This window comes from Ptychodera flava, chromosome 8 (genome assembly GCF_041260155.1).
Source record: "Ptychodera flava strain L36383 chromosome 8, AS_Pfla_20210202, whole genome shotgun sequence".
Lineage (NCBI taxonomy): Eukaryota > Metazoa > Hemichordata > Enteropneusta > Ptychoderidae > Ptychodera > Ptychodera flava.
The window spans coordinates 39,337,328-39,343,401 of NC_091935.1; the positions used below are offsets into that span (position 1 = coordinate 39,337,328).

The 6,074-nt window shown below is 37.0% G+C and overlaps 1 long non-coding RNA gene across 1 annotated transcript; it reads left to right on the plus strand.

Moving 5' to 3' along the window:
- Nucleotides 1–1,650: 1,650 nt before the first annotated feature.
- On the plus strand, nt 1,651–4,748 carry LOC139139304 (uncharacterized). Its single transcript, XR_011553774.1, has 2 exons — nt 1,651–1,845; nt 3,760–4,748. It is a non-coding gene; the product is annotated as an uncharacterized lncRNA (long non-coding RNA).
- Nucleotides 4,749–6,074: the final 1,326 nt, after the last annotated feature.

A 6,074-nucleotide genomic window follows, 5' to 3' on the forward strand; every position in this document is an offset into this window, starting at 1 on the left:
GGCATGTATAGTGCGCCCTCAACGGGGAATGTGATCACATGTAAATGCGAACTTTAGTTCCGTGACCTCTAGCCATGCCTACTTCCTGTCCTCGCTATGCTTACTGTACTAAGAGTACAGTAAACACAGCGACGTCCGTACGCATGGCCATGGTGAGGAAGTAGGCATAGCTAAAGGTCACGGAACTAAAGGTCGCATTTACATATGATCACATTCCCGTTGAGGGCGCACTATACATGCCAATACAAGCTACACAAAAGACAGCTACACAAGTGTTGTGCTCTTCAGCTGGTTTATTTGTAACATTGAAAAAGAAAGAAAAACGCTGTAATATTGACTTAAATAGCCACTTGTGAGGCCCTGTGGGCTATGGTTAAAATATAACAAATCTACATGAGAATGGATATTCTACGAACTATTGGACTATCTCTCATGACAATTTGTTATAATAGTGAATTTAAAAGGATGTTTCCAATTTCTTTCTGACAATTTTATAGATTTTATTTATTTAACATGGCATTTATATTATATTTTTTACAACTTGCTTCTTCGAGTGTAGTGAAACGTGAACAAATATAGCGGGTGAGGCTATTTCAGGTATCATGTAAACTCTGTTATGACCCAGTGAATTATATGAGTATCAAATGATAAGCTTACTGGTAGATGACTCGTGGTCCCATTGGAAAGTGACAGGCGATGATCGAGTGGAAATTCAATGAATGAAATGGCAAGGTAGCTTTACATTTTTGTCTCATAAACTTTAACAGACAGTCAGTCAGTCAGTCAGCCATTAGAACATATCTTCTAATTGCTGTTGTATTTTTGTTAATTTTTCAGACTCCCGGGCCCGTCAAGGCTTACGAAATAAGCAACACCGATGACCTGGCTTGCAGTTGATAAACTTTGTTTTTAATTTATATTCGATACCCGACTGTTCCTACCTATTCTCAGTGAAGTGTTACAGCAGAGCTTGATAGGCAGTCAGTCCCCTTGTTGCTTTACAGTACCACTCCATTCATTTTTGACACAGAAAAGTGGTTTGGCGAGGCCAAGTACACCATCATGAAAAGTTCGTTCTACTAGATTCTAAGTCAATGGAAATGACCATGACCGTCAGATCAAAACGTTTGAAGGTCCTTCACACACGTCCTTTAGTTGTTATTTATAGTGTAACGTTTGACAAGCAACATTACTGCACTTGTATATATTCGCATTTACGTCTGACAAGCCGTATATTTGGTATGAATGTTTTTGACCCTGTCATTATTTTGACAACTAAAACATATCAGTATGGTATGTATTGTTGGAAAATTCTTTAATTGTCTGTATATCAGCTAAATATCGTAATTGAGTTCACATTTTAGCCTCTTTACAAATACATGTCAAGGTAGAAATGTTTTTGTGTATCAGTACACTCTTTGACAATACAACGTGTATTGCTTCTTCTGTCATTGCGATAAGCACATCGCATTATTAATGCATTAAGCCCAGTTTCTGCAAGAGACAGTTCTCCCAGAAGTCAGGCTGTGAATGTTTAAAGAGCCACCCTTCGCCTCCAGAAACTCCTGCATGGCCGAACTCCCCCTCATAATCATTGGAATTTTCCCTTTGTATTCGCTATCCAATTACAGCAAGTTATAAATAGCGCGTACCCGACCCTACTTTCGCAAGCAGGACGTGGCCAGGTATAGAAAGGTACCAGGACACATATATTCTGTTTAATTTAGCTTGCAAGACATACGCAACCAGTGAACAACTACGCGACAAACGTTCACATTCGGAGCACCTCAGACTTCGAGACGATCTGAGATTGTGAGTTTGTCCCCCTCGGTAATCTCGCGCCAGGTAAGTCACTGCAGAGACACGGTCAAGCATATCACAGATATTGGTAGCTTGGTTTATTACCATGAAAAGTAATAGTACACTTCACAAGTCATAACAAGCAAATACAAAATTTACATTTCAGTGGTAATGTGGAGCCAGAAAATATAGCTGTTCGCTAGTCGAGCCTGGCCCATTTACAAAATTTAAATTAGTTAGGTTAACACGTACGCTGTTATACAAAGAGTTCTACAAACATTATTTATATGTATATGATACAAGTTCGATATCAGAGCGAGGTATTCCTGAAAATTCTTACACAATGATGTGACGACTATTATGATTAACTAGTTCACTGTAGGTATTCCTGTAACCACAGTCCCTCTATCCCTCCCTACACTTTCTGCATTGAATCTCTAAACTGTAATTTGATGCCAAGTATTTAGCATATCAACACAACCTATATGAGTATAATCTCCATTGTCATTGTTGAAAATTGTATTCAAGTCCGGACTAGAATTCATTTGTAAGCAATAAACAATGATCACTACACACATACAAGCTGTGCTGACAAAAAGAATTGTCGAAACTTCCGGCATGACAAACAGATTAGTGTCAGACACGGTAGTTGATATACAGAAGCAGAATACTGAAAAAACTTCAGAATACTGAAAAAAAAACTTGCCACAAGTTACAGCTTATGTCCCTTTAAAGAGCCTGGCAAATTTTCAAATCTGTTAAACCACACAGCAAAACTTGAAACCGTTTTTACACATTTCCAGGGATTGCTCTCAGACAGGCCAACCGGATTGAGCTCAACTACTGATATGACCATAGACCCTCGAGTTTTGTCGGCGCAATTTACTGGCAAACAAGTAGATACATAAACAATGAAATGTATTCTATTCATGAATTCAACCCTTATTGACCGACCTTCTTGCAAGGTCGATATATGCTTCATTTTGAACAACGATTTCAATGACAGCACTGACCTCAGCATGACAAAGAGAGAAACATCACATACGAGGCATATTACAAGCGTTGGTGGAAATTCAAATCACTGTTACTGGAACTGTACACAAGCTGTGTAAAATCAAATCTTGAAAGGGTACCGTGTAGTTGTAGTTCTAATGACATCCCACTCCTCTTTTGCCGTAACGCTGTATGTGAAAATTCGATTCGCCTTGTTGCATTATCTCACACAAGAACGTTGTCCTTCACGAACACGGGTCAAAGTTGGCATATGGGTACGTTTACAAATAAAGTTAAGGGGTGAAAGGTTTAAAGCTGAAAATACCTTATTTGTTTCTTGTCACTTCCCGTATCAAACGCAATGTTGAGGTAACCCAATATTTGGTATGGACAATTTTAAGTAAGCTCGATCCACTCGGTCGGCAAGCAAGTTTATACTTTTACGCAACGATATTGGAGAATTTCTCCCTTAACGGTTTTTCTAGGAATTTGTCAGGGGAGTCTGCAAATCCTGTCTGTACAAACTAACCGTAACGGCTGCCAAAATTCTCTTAGCATCTGCATATCATTTCGCAGAAGCTGCGATTAAAATTGCACTTTCAAAGTTTCTTTAAATTATCATTTCTATGAAGTTTTGTTATAATTAAGCAGTAATGTGCCCCCTCCCCTGGCCCATGAAGGACGAAAGCAATCTTTGAACGATATGTACAAGGTGAAGCTAGTACATTATAGAGTGCAAAGTTTGCTTAGGTCCATTATGGGTCGGGAGTTTTGCCATTATTTTACAGTTTTGGCAATGCATATGTATAAATTTTGTAGATGTAGAAAACATTTGGGGCCACAATGCTGGTAAAACGGATACATTATCACTGATAATCTGGGGGATGACGTCACAAAATTTACCGGGATTTACGAAGCTATAATCTAATACTGAATACTTCACCTGTTTGATATTTTTTCTCACAGGTTGTGAATAACAGCTTCAAAATGTCTTCGTCAACCACAAATCATGAGATTGTCTACACCGTGCTAACAGAGGATCACATAGAAGAAGCTGCTCAAATTTTGACAATCACATTCATCAATGGAGAACCACTAAGCAGCGTGGTGAAACAGCCCTACGATGTAGAACTTGCAGTCAATCGAATGATCTGCCGCAAGGCGGCGCAAGATGGAGTGTCAGTGGTTGCCATTGACAAGGAGTTGAATAAAGTGGTCGGAGTTGCAGTAGGTACTATCATGGAGTTAACCGAAAACAAATCAATGCTGGATACTATCAAGCACCTGCCAGATGAAGCAAAACCTTATTATATTGTATTCGCACTTTTAGCTGAAAAACTCGAACCGTGTTTCTTTCAGAGTCCACACTTGCGAGATAATCCTGACTGTAAAATTTTGAAGAGTATCAAATTAAGTGTCCACCCTGATTACGAAGGTCGTGGTGTCGCTACAAAAATGGCCGACATGCGCAGAGATCTGGCGGCGAAGAAAAACTTAAAATTTATCATCCTTATCGCTACTGCTGTTGGAAGTCAAAAAGTGTATACGAAATTGGGTTATAAGGACATTGGGGAACTCCCATACAAAGACTTCACGCATAATGATGAAATACCGTTTGCTGGAATTACCATCCCTCCTTTAGCAAAAGCTATGATCCTGCAGGTATTTTGAGCATATCGCAGAACACATAGTGTATAATCAATTAAAGATGAATATTGTAATTTTATGCCAATAACATCCAAGTATTGCAGTATAAGACGGGGTTTACGTAACACTCTTTGTACAAGCTAATGCAAACTGCCACATTTGACCTCATGGAACTCTGGCTCCTTGTTTGTTTGTGTTTGTTTGTTTGTCTGTTTATGCGTGCTGATTCCATGTACCGTACAATAAAGAAGCTATTAAAGAATTGTATTTTCCGTTTGTCAATAAAGAAAGGCGTTTGTTTATTTGTCTTTTGTTGTTTACAAGTATAGTCAATAAATTTTACATGTACTTTAAAAGTTTGTGATAAAATCTTACATATGAAAGAAGGCATACCCCTTCTTTGCCATGAGGAGCAAGGACTTGTGTGTGTCCACTACTCTGTATGAATACTCACCCTTTCTAATAACTCACAAGGGGAGCTTCTTTGCTTGCCATTTGACCCAACCATCCTTTTTAAAGTCTAGCTAAAACACTGGATAAATGACTAACAAATAAAATACCGTATGTGTACAGAGAACATTACCTCTATTTACTGCATCAACTCTTTAATTTATTGTATTCCTTTGGAAAGATCAAAAATTGGCGATTTTTCACATCGTACCCAAGCCCTCCTTCAACGAAACGTATATACCACACTTTAGCGGATTATCTTATGATTTAAATTCATACTGGACCAATCAGATGGCTTGTATCTCCTGCCTCGGCCGTAGCTTTTCACTTTCCAATTGCGAGCCTCGTCCCATAGAGAATTTACATCGACGAATTTTGCCTGGTTTTTGTCCCTTTTAAGATTCAGTTCACGATTATTTTGAATGCTGCAAATTTTCCCATATTTCCAACATAAAATCTGCGCAATTTTATATATATATATATATATATATATATATATATATATATATATATATATATATATATATATATAATTGACAAGAGTAGGGTGATTGAAAGTGCAGATGTGACCAAAAACTATTAGATTAGAATTTCATTTCAACCAAATCAGCAATCATATCACTATACATGGGAGTCTATGAGGGAACTGTGATCAAATTTTATATCCTCAAAACTTACTACATGGGTGCATTCGCAAGTATTTATCGGTTAATATGGACTTTTGGGTTGTAATAAGTTTCTTGAAAAAACGCTAATATTGCTCTCTGAACAACTACAAAACTAACTTTAAATGAATGTAAACATTTCAGCTATTGTCTCTTTCATTTTGAAATGCATATTGCACTATATGTACTTAATAAATTTATTTATTGTTAATATGAAATGTCGTTTTCATGATATTAATTGAAATCTTGCATATATGTGATTATTTGTAAAGGTTAGAAAAATATTGTTTGAAAATTCAAAGATCAAATGAGAAATTATTTGTCAATTTAATCTTTTTTATTTAACATGTACAAAACAAAAAAGGTATAAAACATACAGAAGAAAAACAAAACAAAACATAAAATTCTAATCTATGTGGCACAATATGTAATAAGTTTAAAGTTCTCCATTTCTTAATGTTTTTCCAATGCGTCATCTGAAAATACAAAATCGTCCCATAAGAAAAACAAAGTTGATAA